The sequence below is a fragment of the Typopeltis vanoorti genome, chromosome 22 (assembly GCF_054136105.1).
Source record: "Typopeltis vanoorti isolate ZY-2024b chromosome 22, IOZ_Tvanoo_1.0, whole genome shotgun sequence".
Classification (NCBI taxonomy): domain Eukaryota; kingdom Metazoa; phylum Arthropoda; class Arachnida; order Uropygi; family Thelyphonidae; genus Typopeltis; species Typopeltis vanoorti.
In genome coordinates, this window is record NC_143570.1 from 21,619,997 (window position 1) to 21,638,302 (window position 18,306).

The window sequence follows — 18,306 nt, forward strand, 5'->3', positions numbered from 1 at the left end:
CCCAATGGACAGTGCACAGTTCTTTCTTATAAACTGGAAGGAGGGGAAAAAAATGAAAGGAAAACTCTTGAAAATTACGAATGTATAGAGCGGGACTACAGAAGACATCAAGTCGATAGCAGGACTGAAATGATAAATGTAGAAAAGACGTTTCCAAGACAACAAAACCTCGAGAGTTTCCGAAATGACAAATTTAGCAGCTAACTCCGAAAAACACGAGACATGTAAGCCTTTCGAAATAAAGAAGCACGGTACGGAACGTATCCGTTACGGCTTCCCCATGCAAGAAAAAGAAAAAAAAAAGGGGGGAGGGAGGAAACGAGAGAAAGAAGAAAGAAAAGAAAATCTTCTGCCTCTCTCGTCTCATCAACAGAATCCAATCTAGAGACGATGCGAAGGGGGAAATCAGTACGAGCCGAGTGCCGCTGCTGACCTGGGATTCCAAGCCTCTGCCGACGATGAGATTGTGGTTGAATCGACGTTAGATTAATAGAATCAGTGCGGGACAAAACTCGCGCTAGATACGCTCACGACACACGGGCACAGAGTTCTCTGCTACCTGTCCCAACTGTCGAGACAGCGGGGCAACCAATTTCACGCCATTTGCCTCCTCGAATATCAATTCCTTCTCTTCCCCCCCCAACCCCAAATCCTCCCCCCCTCTCCGTCCAGCCCTTCCAACTCCCATTTCTGCCCTATCGCTTCCGCTTCGTCGTGCACGAGCAACGGAAAGGTCAGGCAGGCTGTCGCGACAAGCGATACTCCAAAGTAGTCAGTTTGTGAGGCAATGATTGATGACTTGCCGACTTCTACTTACGACCCTCGTCCGGAGAAAAGCGGGGGGGAGGGGGGATTTACTGGAGGAAAGCTGAGGTAGGTGGGGTGGGGTGTGCAAGTTAGATACAAAACGTGTATAGAAAAGGACAGCGGTTTATTCTTTCCCTCCCATTCTCCACAAGTCCACTTGTTGTGTACTTTTTTTTCTCTCATTTTGTTTTAAGTGTGCGTGACATTTGCCTACACGACAATACAGATAGCCGAAACACTAAATAATAGATTCAGAACGAACGACCTGAATACAAGTGCTATCAGTATGCACCATTGTTAATGGAACACTTGCTCAGTTAATCTTTCTTGTCATTTGCATTAGAGAAATGCTTGAGTAATTATCCGTGTATTTATTATCTTGGTTTCTAATGAGGTACCCCTCCAGTGTGGTTATTCTATTTGCTTATTGGATCGTTATATGCAAAAGTTAGCAATATAAGCAACTCCCTCTTCTTCAGTTACTCCTAAGATTCTCGAGAAATGCACTTAAGAAAAAAAAGCAATACCATCTGTTTATTACATAATATAACTTGTTCATTATTCAGCACATGCCAGATAAGAAGGATCGCTAATCTTATTCATTATATTCGCTTTCGTTCTGCATGCATGGTTCCTCCCTGAACATTGCACTAAAAAAAAAAGAAGTAAAAATCTTCAACACATCTGAACTGTTTATGATCGAAATATTACAAGCCAAGTGTGAGGAAGCTTTCCTGTTAGATAAACTAGAGATGCAATTAATTATTATGTATTATCTATAGTAAAATTGCAACCTATAAATTAATAATATTTGCCACTGAATATTAATAAGTTCATTAATATTATTTAATGAGAGAAAATTATCAGATTATCTTCTCGGACAAATTTTATATTTCAGCTTCTTTTAGTGCCAAGATAGGATAAGATTTAAAAAAAAAAATATTCTAGCGTTATACCCATTACGAAAATTTGTAAAATATATTGCAAAAACATTACATTAATTATGACAAGAGCTTAGCGTTTAGATAAATATGCAGTCTGAGTTATAAATTATGCATTCAGCATATTAGATGCCTGTACACGAAAGGGTAATTTATTCAATATTGTAATGCTCACCGCTAGGCTATTCCAACAATAGAACACGCACTATTGCACATGGGATATCATACGGAGAAAATCCTTCAATATATCGGAAGTTCCTAAAATGTGAACAACCCCTTTCTTTAAGAGGGGGATAGCAACTAATACTGCAAGCATTTCCAGAAAAAAAAGTTGCAGGTAAAATGCTGCACAATTAAAAATTGCGTTAAGTGTGAAAAGTTAATATTTTCGTTGAAATCGAGGAGCAACAACCTCGTGAGAATTTTCTATTAATTCAAATGTTAAGTTTTAATTATAAATAATTTATAATTCTTACAAAAGAGGGGAGAGCGAAAACTAAGACAACTTCCGGGAAGGCAGATGAGAACCTCATTTCGATATCTGGAGCTTTCGTAGCTCAGTCGATATCGGCGATACTCTCAGATTGGAAAGACCACTGAATTTAAATCCCATGTAGATCAAAGAACCGCTGAGGGTTTGTGAAATAACCCATCTCTTAGCGAGGTGGAAAAGTTCTCCTCTCGGAAACTCGGGTTTTTCATCCGCAAAAGGCAAAAAAAAAAGGCCAGAAGAACACACACGCGTGCGCGCGTAATTTAAAGACGTAATCCGCTGGCCTCATAGCCTTAGTTGCTTCTGTAAATCAGAAACAACCAACCAATCTGTTCGATATCTCTGTAAACACGTAGTTTCGTTTACTGTGGACAAATGCGGCAATATTTCTATGACAAAGTGGTTCGTTCCAGCCCTCAAAACACGTGTGATTTTTTATTAATGGCTTCTGAGAGGAACTAAAGCTTTATTTTAAAAAAAAATAAATGTTTTATTAATTGTAATCACTAAGGAATAGAAATGACTATTATAGTTCGACTGTCACGCTTTATTCATGTGTCATATAATAATCAAAACACAGTACACAATATTATTAGAGAATAATTAGAGTAAGCATTTCCTTCTGTCTATTACAACTAAAGCAACAGTGATCATTAGGGGGGAGACTAAAATGTACTTCTCATCTCCTTGTGAACTCACGATATTCCGTTTATGGGAGCCGCAGATGGATTAACACACAAAAGAAAACACGGATTCGGTCGGAATTTGCTTTACCAGCTTTCCTTTATTTGATCCTGAGGCACAATGTAGATGGATGCTCAAATGTTAATTACAATCGCGTGCAGAAGATCCAGAGGGGATTCAACATCGTTGGAAGATCATAATACATTATCGTAACGATGTTTAAGCCGGAACTCGACGAATAGTCATTAAGAAATGACGGTGGACATGTCAGTCATATTGGCCTTGTATTAGCATGAATGTGGGAAAATGCTCGCTATAAGAAAACGTCAGATTGACTTTCTCTCAAGCATAAAAGATTTGTTCATCGGTGACATAACTATGATTTTGTATATATATATATATATTAAATCAGTGTTCCTGATTTAAGAAAGTGTAACTGACTGCAGGCAACACCTTGTTGCTTTGCAACACAAGAACCGACCTTGTTATATGCCCTAACGTAACGTGGTGCATACATACATATATTGTACCGTAGAACTTGCATGTATAGTACTTATGTCAGTGAGTGGGATATACATATTCAAGAACCAGCACACACTCAACAATTTTTGGAATTGACTTTATGGAAAAAAAAAAAAAAAAAAAAAAAAAAAAACAGAAACCACTACTTAATTAGCCGCTGCAAAATGTGTTAGAAAATGAAAAATTCGGCTTGGAGTTTACTAAGAATTATATGCAAATAAGCATCATGCAAAGAACAGGAAAAAATTTTAACAGAAGCATAAGTAGTTTGTGATTTTTTTTTTTAATGTAAATAAACGTAACTTATGCAATTAAATGCTACGGCCTGTATATCGAATTCTCTTTCTACTGAGCTTGGTATTTCGTGAAATAAGTAACTCAATTTTCTCTTGTTTGCACCGGATGAAAGAGAAAAACTGTTACTCTTCTTCTTCAACTTGTATCAGTCCACTGCTGGACGAAGGTCTTCCCCAATTTTCTCCATTTTATCCTATTTTCAGCTTTGGGAAACGGTTACCGGGTACTCAAAGTATATTTTCAGCTTATCAATGACAAATTAATAATAGGAATTACTAAATACATCTTCGTCAGATTTTATGTGCATCTCCGAAGTGGATGAAGAAGACGTTCTAAAGCATGCTAAGACTCAACAAACTTTTAGGCTTCATCTTAGAAGAAATAAAAAACATGTATCCACTGGGCTAGGTTGAGTTGGATATCGCAAACCATATTAATATCTTACTATAACCAAGATATATTAATAACTTTAAAAGCGAGAGACTTGTTTTATTTTGATTAATGAAAAATAAAAAAGACGTCACTTCCCATTTCAATAAATAATAAATATATATATATATATATATATATATATATATATATATATATATATATTTATTTATTTATTTATTTATTTATTTACTAAAAATGATTATTTTCCCCAGAATTGAATTAAACACCCCAAAGTGTGTTTGAATGCAGGGGCAACATTCCACTAGTTAATAAAGCAAGCAGGGGCGGCTCGTGCATAGGCACTGCGGAACTGCAGCACCCCCAGTTTTTCTCGATACATAAAATATATTTATTAATTTATTTATATTTGCTTGTAATATTTAATTTTATCACCAACAATCTTATACAATTCTGTTATTTTGTATAAAAAAAATAATAAAAATCCATCTTGTAGCAGTTAGGAGGGCGCTAGCACTGTGTTTTCTACAGTGTCATATTGCTACGCGCGCAAGCATATGTCATAGTGAGATGCGAGCTTTTAGCGTAATGCGACACTGTCCATCGCGCAGTTCCACTGTTGTTTATGTGCAGTTTGCGCCAGTAGTAGAGTGTTCGTAGTGCTTATCGTGTTTACTCCGCAAACACGATATTTCCCATGATCAACAACAAAAAAAAAACAAACTCGAAACTGAACTTCCAGTATTCTACAGTAGACCCGACATGCATGATTATTGTAAATTAATTCACTTGTTAAAATTTATAACAGAAAATAATTTAGATTGTGTTCTTAGTGAAATTACCGTATTGATAAAAATTCTTTTGACAATTCCTATGACTACATCAGAGCCTGAACTCTGTTTTCAAACATTAAAGAGAATAAAAACATTTCTGAGGAGCACTATGAATCAGGATAGGTTAAATGCACTTACGATGATTTCAACGGAGAAAAAATTCTTCAACAGTCACACAATATATTTTCATGTTTAATTTTTTTTTAATTTTTACCATAATTTTGATATTTTATCCAAACACGTATACGCTGTAATTACAGTGTGTATGTATATTTCGAAAGTTGCAGCACCCCCATGATTTCAAGCCACGAGCCGCCACTGAAAGCAAGTGAATAGATGCATGGCTAATTTGATGACACTAAGTCGAAGTCCAACTATTTTCAACGCCATTATTTTAGTTTTAAACAATCTAGAATAATAATTTGCTTTCATTAAATTAAATTTCATCTACAAAGTAGCGGCAAAAAAAAAAAAAAAAAAAAAAAAAGGATTTCCATACGGATGCCGATAAGAAAGTCAGCTACCTTAAGAGACAATTTTTCTTACTACGTCTCTCTGCCGTGCAAGCCATACATACATAATCAATAGCATCTTCTCGATGACACTGCACGTAAAGAATAATGAATTTTTTAAAAGTGGTGAATATATAGTTCGGGTGGTTTTTTATTGAAGTGTGTAAATCAAGAAAAACTTCCTCTCACTAATTGCTGAAAGATGATATTGACTTTTTTTTTAAAAAAAAAAATTATAATTTCAAAACCAAACAAGAGGACTCCACATAATATGTTACTTGGAGAAAATTAATAAAAAATTAACTTGGTTGAAAAAATACATTGGCATTATAATGAGTCAAGATAAATTTGGGCTGATTAACTTATTTGAGGATATCGCAACGCCAAAATAATAATAAAAAAAGTTATTAAATAAATAAAAAGAAAAGAAATGAAAAGAAAACTTCCCATACACCTAATAGTGTCAACAATGTTTATCCCGCTCACAGCACTAAATAGTGCTGTGAGTGTTAGCTAATTCTGGAATCAGAGAGCACTTAGTCTGCTCTAGAAATAAACCAAGGGACTTTTTTTTCAAACCACTACACGACTTCAATAAGCAGAGTGGTCGTCTCACACCGAGCAATGAACATCATCTGTTGTCTAAAGACTTGCGTGAACAGCCATCTCACTGAGGGATCTGAACATTTGTTGATCGGTAGAAAGCAATAAATAACTTATAAAAAAAAGATGAGAGGTTGGCAACAGACCACGAGAAAAATAATAAAAACAACATGGCGACATATTTTACTTAGTATACTTGATTCTCACAAATCGTACATTCTATTTTTATTCATATCAGAGACTGTTAATTTTCCTGTGAAACTGCGCAATAGCTACAGAATTGTTAGCCATCAACACAAAAATCGCTTTTTTTGTATGTGTGTGGATTGAAAAAGAAAAAAAGGTTTTTGTCCCTCCCACACATCAGTAAACTACTACTAATGCAGCTAACCCCAGGACGCATATTTACCGGAACACTTCGGTCGGTCACTTTCGCATTATTAATAACTCGAAATCACTTCTTCGCCTTTCTTACTCATAAACTAGTACGTTGATGGAATTTATAAAGCATCTGCCTGCTTCAGACTCCACCTGTCATTGTTGACACGAACAATCTTTTCTTATTGCACAATTAGAGTGTCATCGCTCCCGCCTTGTAAAGGCCAAGTGATTTTTCGCCCTATGTAATTAAATGAATTATTACCAATTTACACGCGGATAATAAAAGAATGTGCACATATAAGAGGAACACGTGGACTAACAAACATAAAAAAATAAAATAATCGTAAATGCACTTGGAATTCTCGGAACAAGTCTAGATTTAATTTCGTTTGAATATTAATGATTATCCCATCAAAAAGCTTCTCATTTAGGGAAGTTTAAAAATCAAATAACACGATTTTCAAATTTTATCCTCTAGAGAGCATGTATTTCAACCCCACTTTAGTAAATAGAATGCATAGGAAGGTAAGTACAGTACTAGATTACGAGGGGCATAACTGGTCATCACGATAAAATCTACTAAAAATATTTACTTTTTTTTGTGCCGAAGAAATGATATCTGACAATAAATTGTAGATAATATGAACAAATAAAAAAGCTTGGAGGGGAAACACAAAGAACAAGAAGAAAAAGGACAATGCTTGGTATGACAATGCAAGATTAAATAGACTAAAACTGTGTAAAAAGACAACTAAACCCACGAAGCTACGGGCAAGTTCTCTGTTTCTTGTGGTGAGAGAGAAAGAACTGCCATCTTGGAGAACAGGTTTCTTTATTTGCAAGCCCTTAGAAATGGTTCTTACATCCCACATGGCATTCGAATTTAGATATTTCCTATTATACAATAAGAACACCGGCATCAAGAATATAACAGCATGCACCAAGATAACTACAAATGGATGTGTGACAAAGAAGAAAGGAACTAATAGATGATGAACGGGGGGGGGGGAAGGTATTTGAAGGGCTCCTAAACAGGTTATATATAAAGTGGGAGCTTGGATAACAAGTCCCACTAAAAAGAGCACTTCAAATTAATTAATATACTGTACATCATTAATAAGGACTGTTATTTCTGGAAATCAATAACAAAGTTTCACGATCTTCCATTTAGCAAACGTTTCAATCAATAAATAATGCTTTAAATTTCTTTAGGCAATTCCGGTGAATACATAATGAGTAGCTAGTGAGCGAATACGATATTTATCAGCGCTTGCTGGGTCTTATGGAATGTCAATTATGACACGCATAGATAAGTGATATAGTTCAAATGGTACTCCGCACACATTTCTTGATGGTGCATATATTTGGACTATTAAACAGAAAGAATAACAGGCTTTGAAAACAATAGTTTTAAGATAATAAAATAAAAACAACCTGCCTTAAGCAAATAAGGAAGAGATGATGATAGATGAATGTTGAGATGAATCTGAAAGAACAACGATGCTTTGCGACTCAAAAGCAAATAGTATTCTTACTGTCAAAAGATCGTGACATTATAATTTTTCCAGTACCAGAAATACGGAACTTTTATTTATATTCAATATCTAATATGTAATTTTTTAGGTGAACATACATTCTCTGTTTTACAGTCTTCATTAGCACAGCAGTAATTAAAACTATGAAATAATGCAAAATGCTAATCCTCGCCAATACTCTAAATGACAGCTGAGGAAATGGGTAAAAATAAAAGACCATTGGAAAAAGAACAGGAGAGGCAACCAAAGGGAAAGAAATGATTGGTTAATTAGTAGAATATAGAGTGCCCACGTGCATTACATACAATGTCGAGCCACACACATACACGAGAAATGAATAAAATAAGACGAACTTCAGCAGTAAGCATACCACTGCCGAAAGGTGACACGCGGGGTATCCGAAGTACGTCTCTACTATCCATGGATAAGACAGACGACCATAACGGGGTCAGCATTCTAATCACGACTTCCACTGGGGGGCAGACACAAGGCTCGAGGTAATAAATCTTCTTGAAGGCCATCGGAATAGTTACTTGTTGCAACAAGTGGACTGCTTCCCGCGTAACGTGGCTCGGTTGCCCACTCAGAAGAGGAAAGACTGTTTTTATATCACCAGGGTGTGTGTGTTTGTATTACAAAAGATGTAAGAGATCCAGTAATTAGCAATAACTTTATTTGTGACAACGACCGCTAAGAAAAGGTACTCGCAGAGCACCATCCACATCGAGAAAGATATATTGACCTAGTACTTGTCATCCAGCTGGTATCACTTGATCTCAAACCTGTTTCGCATCCTTTCATAGTTATGTGTGTGTCTTGCGAATCATGATAATCGAAAGTAGAATTTCAACTAACATCCTCTTTTAGGTCCTCTTCTAAACCACACACACACACACACTTTAAGATCAAAAATATTAATGTTTCATATTCTTTAACACAACTGCAAAACAATTCCCGATGGAGCTTAGAATTGTAGACGTTGTCACAAGGCTAAATTATAAAATTATAATCACCTTCCCTCACGGGAGGATCTAGAAAGAACAAAAAATAATCGCTACGATGATTAATACATGTAACAACTATTTTTCCTGTAATCCGTACCGAATATTTTATGATCTTTCTAAGGAGTATTATATTGCTTATTTCTCTAGTTTTATTTATTGATGTGGCTCTCTTATTTCTTGAATTTCTCTTCATGAAATCTTTCAGCAACTTTCACTGCATTGAAGAGTTGTGGGCATGGGCGATGTAGTTCGATGAATTGTGTTCGATGTTTTCAAAATGAAGGTATCAGGAATATCAAGTTACTTTTTCATCAGGTTAAAAAGACATTATGGAGTGGGAAGGAAGGCCTGTTTATATGAGTTTCTGGTAGCATTATTAAAGTGCCGTTTCTGTGTTGTGCTGTGATTCACCTATTGTGAACAACGATGCGAATTGAAGAAATGTGCTACTACTAAGTATCCGAATCTTCTGATATGGAATTATCCAAGTGAAATTACAGGGCGATTCAAAAGTGGCGCACATCAAAGTTGAAGCTGAGATGCATCGAAGTGTTTCAATTCTAATTATTAATTTCGTCTATAGGTAGCACCCTAAGACTATCAGTCGTTATCGTGTAACCTATCCGCTACGTGTCGGGTATTGGGCATTCATTGCGTAGTTTTGTTTATGAGGAAAGCGAAATGGTATTTTCCCAGGAGCAAAGTTGTTATTTTGGAATGTCATTCTTACGCAAATGTTGAGGTAGAGGTATTCGTCAGAAGTATCCCGACTCTGTTGGTCCTCAAAATTTGACAGTTACGAGATTAATCAAACGTTCTGGGGAAACTGGATCATTTGCAGACAAACATCGGCGTGGAAGATCTTCCATTTTGACTGAGGCTAAAGGGACTGTGGTACACGACGTATTGCAACATTCACCTTCAAAGAGTCAGAAAACTCTCTGCACAGACAAGTATGTCATATGGAAATACTTGGATAGCCACCAAACAATTAAAGCTTCGTCCATACCGTGTTCACTCAATTCAGGAATTGAAGCCACTGGATAAGGAAAAACGTGTTGCGTACTGTGGGTGGTTTCGATCATTTGTTAAAGGAAATGGAGTTCACGGACTGGTTTTCGATGTTTTCTTCAGTAACAAAGCGTGGTTCCACCTAAGTGGATATGTCAATAGCCAAACTAACAGAATCTGGTCATCAGAAAATCCTCATGTTTTCCATGAAACGTCCTTGCATTCTCTCGGAGTATGGTGTGCAGTATTACGCGGTCGCATTGTCGAACCCATTTTCTTTGAAATAACATTGAACAGTGCACTGTAACGAAATATCAGAACCCACTTCGTGGCTCTCCTTAAGGCTGAAGAACGTGATTGCTGTTTTCAGCAGGCCGGTGCCATTGGTCATACATCAAATGAAGCAATGCAATTTTTGCAAGAGTTTTTTTTGGTGACAGACTAATTTCAAAAGAACTTTGGCCTTCAAGGTCGCCAGATTTGTCACCTTCAGATTTCTTATTATGGGGTTATCTGAAATGCAAGGTGTATAAAAATAATCCTCACACTCAGTTGATGAACTGAAGACGAATATTAGTGAAGCAATCAGAACAATTTGTATTTCCATGCTTCAAAAAGTTGCCTACAATTAGATAAAAGGATCACGTGCGTCCATGAACGAGGCAGCCATTTTGAACATTTGCTTTTTGATATTTATTTTTGCCTTTATAAAAGATATGTTATAAACTTTGTTTGTAGTAATTTATTTCTAGAAAGTTCGCCACTAATACTAAAAATTCATGTTTATTTTATGATATGCTCGACTTTTGGATCACTCAGTATAATGTTATCCGAAGACGAGGAAGATTAATAAATTAAAAAAAAAAAAAACTGATTGGACGAGTGTGTAGCATAACCGCACCTCAACTAACATGTTTGGGGATTTAAATCCCACCTTGGACAATGATGTTTGTGAATGGCATTTTAAGTGCTAGATGATTTTCATCACCGGTGTGTGATCGTCACTGTGCTTATTGGAAACCTAAGTAGTTTGCAAAATTTACATTTGACTTCCGTACTGTTTAACGCACCCACGACGCTAATAATAATAATATACTACAGATATGCAGCCCTTCGCCGGTGGAATTCCGTAGCAAACGCCTACGGTACTAATACTAGGTTGTTTACAACCAAGTTGTAGTTATAGTTGTAAACAACCTGAGGCCAAAAAGTTAGAAAATCCAGAAATCCTGTTCCGGATACCAAACACCTGCTTGTAAGCCTAAAGTGATTGCAAGCAGGATGGAATGGTGAACTCACACCAGCCAATTAAAGCCAACTACCTGAGAATATTACCAAACATCCACGTTACAGCTGTTGAGTGAGAAAGCACAACCATTGAGCCCACCAAGCTTGCGATTAGGAGATGCAGCATACATTTTCGCAGACGATATGTAGATATCTGGGGATATTTCCCCAGATATCCACAGTTTTAATACTAAGAATCGATGCCACTACACCAAGAGGAAAATTTTATAAACGTTGACATACGCAGATATATATATATTGCGTTGGTCTAAGTATTTCTTGTTTGGAGACAAGAATGGGATATCTGTAAATTGAATATGCAAGAAACTTCAGGTAAAAGAAATGTTTCAAAATAACTTCGCTGCTGCAAATTTAATAACATTGCGCTGGAAGACACTTTTGAAAGCTAATGCATGATGCACCATTTCGAGATAACGCGAAAGAAAATACGTGTCATAAATAGCAAAAGGTCAATGTAAAAAATAATATATGTTGATTAAACGTAACAGTAGAGTCATTTAGGTAAACAGCAGTCTTTTCCTGTCAGAGGAGTTATTTTTTTATTATTATTAGAAAAAAAAATGTCATATAAAGAATTCCTAGTTTATGATTGTTATTAACATGATAAATCACCATTACTGTGATCTAATTTGTTCATATTTAAAATTACAGTAGACTTGCAATGCAAGCAGTTAGGACACAATATTGCTGCTGAAAATGAACGAAAGCAAAAAAGTAAAACAATATTTGTCACTGTGTTTTAATCAGGAAAAATTTCCTTTTCTTTTTTTAAACGCACAATATTTCGATTTTTATGAGTAGAGCGTTTACAAAAACTTAAATAGTATTTCGATTCCGGTTAGTTTTCTTATATACAGTAATCATAATAGTGTATTATTATTTGAACTCTTACTTGCCTCTTATTTCCGCTGAAAACCCCTTTTAAATTTCAGATCGGAAATAGATGAGATTAAAGCACTGAAAACTTCAACTTCAGCAATAACACCAAGCAGGACATTAACACTGTATTTGATAACTGTAAAAAAATAGTAACTATCCTATACTTGCATCCCGTATATTTTCTCTTTTAAAGATAAATGTCCGATTCCATTGGACCAAACTAGTTTAACTGTCTAAAATTGATGTCACTAAATTTTTCTAAGCAATTTAATACACGGAATACTCAATTCACACTTCTGATGCTTGAAAAATTGCAAACGTGATAAAGAATGGATCAGAAAAAAATTACATTTAAAATGAAAAAAAAAAACAAAACAAAATAAAAAAATATATATATAGCTAGTTGGAAGATGTAAAAGTGACATAAAAGCAAGAATAGCGATGGGAAGAGATGCCTTTAATAGAAAATGGAATTTATTCAGAAGTAAAATGGACAGAAACCTAAAGAAAAGATATTGAAATGTTATTTGTGGAGTGTTGCCCTCGATGCAGCTGAAACTTGGACATTGAAGAAAGAAGAAATTAAGATTTTGGAAAGCTTTTAGATGTGGATTTGGAGAAGGATGGGAAAAAAATCAAATGGACAGATAAAATAACTAATGAAGAGGTCTTAAAAAGAGTAGAAAAAGAAAGAAGTCTATTAAAGAAGATAAAAAGAAGAAAGGGAAACTGGATCGGACATATTCTGAGAGGGAATGGAATCATCAGAGATGCCATCGAAGGAAAAATAAGACGGAAAAAGACCCAGAGGAAGAGTAAGGAAAACAATGCTAGATGACATGCTGAATGGAGATGAATGGAGATGACGAACGACATAACCTTGAAAGAGAAGGCTTAGAACAGAAGAGAGTGGAAGGAAAGTTTCTGCTACTAAAAGAAGAACTTGCTCAATTGCAGAATACTTAAGAACAAGAAGATATAGCTAGTTAATTCCTATATTCATATTTTCAACTTCACTTGCAATTCTTTTTAGATTCTGAAACATAAAACATACAGCAGTGTTTTGCGTTAAAAAGGGAGGGAGTATTATCTTACATCAGTATCTAGTACTAACTATCATGCTTTTCTTAAACTCAATGTTTTCGTCATATTGAGTAACCTATTTAAAGGTAAAATTATGAATAATGTAAAAACTTAACAGAACCTATCAGTTTATTAAAGGGGAATACCACACACATCTTGATAACGATCAATTTCTCTGCTTATGCGCATAATCAACTTTTAGCGCATTAGCAGCAGAAAGAAAAATTTCCGAAGCCAGATATCTGAATCTCGGGGTGTAACTAATGAAAGTCGACATAACCAAAGACGGTCACTGCTTATAAATGAGAGTTGGAAAAATAGAATAAAATAAAAATCTCCCATCGAAACGTGGCGAGAATGAAATGTTGGAAGGGATAAAGGTGTTGAGTTTCACCTTCCCCGCTTCTCCACGTGTCGCCGAAAGCCTCGTGCAGCTTAAGGTATCAACTCCGATAAGATGACAACTTGACGTTCTGACAGGGCGCTTCGCATTTATTCGGCAAATGTCGTTACGGGCTAGAGAGGTCCGCAGCGTTGCACGTTCGCTCTCTGACCACCGTAACTGGATGCATAAAAGTTATCTAACAGGAGACCTCCCTTACTTTGCGACAAGTTTTTAGATGGCAATGGCTCGTGCATCAGTTCACACCATCTTCGAAAATGTATTGAACGATTTCTATCTTCAGTCAGTCTCTCTCTCTCTCTCTCTCTCTCTCTCTCTCTCTCTCTCTTTCTGACACACACACACACACACACACACACACACGGGCAAAGCAGGAAATGAAAGAGATCTGTGATAGCAATAAAAAAAAAAAAAAAAACTTAAAACTTATAATGTGTGTGCATTATATACATGTAATCTTCCAGTGCACGTTACCATATTTATTTTGACATGAGGATTCATATAAAAGCCAAGCATTTCGGATTCAAAAAAACGAATTTATTATTTTTAAATTAACGTATATAATTCGCTTATATAATTTAAAATATAATTCGTAATGCTAAATTAATTTGGAATCTGTTACTACTTCCTTTACTGTTGACATGGATAAACATGGCTAACGGAAGCTCGTTATTCCTCAGCATTTCGGTCAAAATGTATTGGAATCGTATAAAAGTATTTTGCTGTTTTGAGTTTTAGGCACTCTGGAATTTTTCCCCCCCTTCGGATTTTAACTCCAGCCAAATATGAATACACGAAATGTACAGACAATAACACTCCCACCATAACCATAGTTGCTTTAGTGTGATCTAAACAATCTACCAACCAAATGAGTCCGAAAAAATAAATATTCGGCTTGGCCTGTATTCATTTATTTATTTTTTTTGCATGTCTGGTTTCTTCTAAGCAGATTTACATCTTTAAAAAAAAAAGAAAAAGAAAAGAAAGAAAAAGTAAGAATTGTATTTGAATATATAAACAAAGAGATACAGGCCAGTTGCACTAGAATGTATTACATGAGAAAAACACGCAATTGCGAGACACATAATGATCACTGGTTACGAAGAATATACTGAAGGATATGTTATACTATTAATTAAATTAAGGGGATATTAGAATCCACATTGTTTTAAAACCGAATAAGAAACTCAAAGATTGGAATCAGAGAGTTCCATGCCGAATATAGTATAAAAAACTATAAAAGTATCGACGAATACTAGCGTGAGCTGAATGCAAGTAGTCCTAGTTGCCCGTGTTTGTACTAGAACGTAGTACAAACACGGGCAACTCGTTGCAAAGGTGGGGAAAGTTCTGATCACTATTCTTTGGTATTTACCATAATGTAAAAACACATTTCCTAGGAAATGTATGCTGTTATTACATTATGGTAGGGAGGTCACTACCCAGACCGGTTTCAGCCTTTATTGAGGCTTCATCAGTGAGTAGCTAGACCAAATTATTAATACCAAAGGGTATAGCGAAAAGAACTTATATACTCTGCTACGAGTTGTCCAAAAAAGGTGCACCCATTAAGTTACTTAAATATAAAGAGCCAACAGGCATCATTTCGGCGATATAAACATTAATTTAATTTAATTAATGTTTATATCGCCGAAATGAAGCTGTTGGCTCTTTATATTTAAGTAACTTAATGATATGTTATACATTCCCTACGCAGTACCTTAGGGAAAGGTACGGAATACGTTACCAGGACCAAGAAAATGGCATCTTTGTGAAACTAGTAGAACTAGTTTGTGAAATTAGTAGAACCCATGCACAAAGATAAATAATTTACCACGGAATCGTTATCTCAATATTTATTGCTCTCTGATATTCACCGAACAGGAAATATAATTAACTTTCGTAGTATAATATGACCTCCACCTAGCACAATAACTGACTTAATTTTTAATGCTGCTGGTTCTGTATATATTACTAGTTTTTGTCCCTTTCTGGCCATTGAAAATTTTCAAAATTTACACTACATCTGCTTCATGATTGTCTTTGTTTACTGGTCATATTTATGCATCTTTATCAACACCATTCTTTTACCTCATGTTCTTGGTTCAATCAAGTTTGGCTCCAAATATTTTGTCATCCTCGCCTTCCAAAAATATCCTCTCCTATCCCCTCCGAGATGATTATGAGCAAGGTGATTTTCCTTGCATTCCTTGCTGTAGTATATTTTATGACCAGTGGCGCACCCAGGGGGTCAAGGGCTCTGGATCCCCAAAAGAAAAAGGAAAAAAAAAAAAACACTAAAAAATTTTTCAAAAATCTTTTCCTAATTAAAATTCATTTTTTATTTATTTATGTTTGTCGTGTCTTCCTTTCTAAACTAATTCATAAGTAGTTTCATAAAGTCGTATGCGATGCGTAGTGTGTATTCTCAAATCGTCTACTCAACTCGGGCTCCCAAGATTAAATCCTGAGTGCGCTACTGTTTATGACTGTAGCCGTGTGTGTTCACGGGACCAGTTTGCCTGTATTGAGGGATGAAAAACTCGAGTTACTGGGAGAAACCCCCTCCACCTCCGCCTGAAACCGATTAACTCATTTTTAGTAGAAAGAGACCATATAAAGGCTCCTCACGTCACTGAAGGGAATCGAATCCAGGTCTTCGTCTATACTGACTGAGCTACGGAGGCTTCCAAAAATATAAAACCAGGAATATCTTTCAAAATTAATTTTCCGTATTAATTGAAATTTATATTAGATATTAGTCTTTTAACTCTGGTCTGGTCGGATATATATATATATATATATATATATATATATATATATATATATATATATATATATATATATATATATATATATATATATATATATATATATATATATATATATATATATATATATATATATATATATATATCCATTATCCACTAAACTCTGATAATTTTGCATTATCTGACATTAGGAGCGAGAAGAAACTTTAGTTTCGGAAAAATAAGGACTATTTTTATTTTAAATAAGGCTGTTTAGTATCGTACGAAATAGAGCGGAGATATTTGGAGTACAGGGCACAACCAACGTCCCCAGGCAGCTTATATCGCCATTTCATATTTATAAAATTAAATTTTTAAATTTTTATTGATTTAAATCAAGAGGACTAGCATGAAATACAGGTTAACTGCAATAATATGCGAATAATTTAATAGGATGAGGAATCGATGCAAAATGCTTGAAGTTCATATTCCAGTATGTCTGTGCCTTGGGAAGCGTACATCCGTATGAACGTAAATTATTTATTTATTTATTTTTTTTAAAGAAGGTTGCAAATACAGCGATAAAAGCTAGTTCTCTAAAGTTAATACAAAATGAAAATTTAAATACAAAAATAAAAATAAAATAAGAAATCGCAACTCAATTAAAATAATTTCATCATCATGAGAAGAGTACATGACATCCGTCCTGTTTTACGCTTACGCGTAGATTCTAGTCGATACCAAGCAGGTTTGACGTGACATAATTGAAACATACTTTAATGATGTTAAAAAAATTTTTCAATTCGAAGTATAGAAAACTATTTATATAATGTATGCATAAATGAATGCAATAGTATGCAATAGTATGCAATAGTATGAATGCAATAATATATTATAATTTTATAATAATTTAAATATTACATGTTTTATAAACGACTCTATTATAGTATACTGTTGTATCTACTGTTGTATTTTAAGCGTATACAGTATATCCAAATGCCATTATTCGTAACCAATTTCTATTTCCTTATTTTCAGTATTAGACTTGGCAAGTATAAAGGTGAACTTTGTAATCGCATTCTTTGTATAGTATGCCACCATTCATTATCACAACTGAATTTAAAGCGTTTTTAGGTTTTTCGGCATATATGCTGCAGAAATAAATTTGTTTGGGCTCATTCTGCCATTAAAATGCTGAACTGAAAAGACTAAAAAAAAAAAAAAAAATTATTTAATCCTAAGCATTAACTTTCATCACGACAGGAAGGAATTATTATTATCATTTCGAATAGTATACACCATAATATAACGAACGCCTGGGCGTGTGTAGGTGGAATTTAATATTATTATGAGACACCACCAGGGAATCAGGAACTCATCGACGGAGGCCACATACTACATGAACCAGCTATCATAATATTTGTAGACTGTAGACACTGTAAAATATAATTTATCCAATTTATGAAAAGTGTCTGCAGTCTACAAATTCTCAATCTGTCTTTATAATCAGTTCCATAATCCTGATGTCATTTTTAACACTCCCCTTTGCACTCTCTCAACTGTATCAGAATCACAACAGAAACCAGACCTGTGCACAATAGTCCAAGTAAGGTCTTATCAAGGCGTTGTAAAGAAGCAAAATACCATCCTTATCTTTACGTGTGAAAGTCAGCACTGCAATTATCTTTTGAGGTGTGTGAAATCTTTACTACATGGCCCCTGAACTTCAACTTGCTATCTACTAACACCGCAAAATCCCTAGCCTCATCAGTTTCTTCTAGCCTAATCCCACCAATATGATACGACATTGAATATTTAATCACGCCAAAGTGCATGACTTTGCATTTACTGACAATGAACTGACATCCAT

At 35.1% G+C, this 18,306-nt stretch overlaps 1 protein-coding gene across 2 annotated transcripts in view; it reads right to left on the reverse strand.

Moving 5' to 3' along the window:
- LOC150094205 (SAM and SH3 domain-containing protein 1-like) overlaps window positions 1–18,306 on the reverse strand; it is a 476,307-nt gene that overhangs the window by 369,650 nt on the left and 88,351 nt on the right. The gene's annotated exons all lie outside the window — the stretch shown is intronic.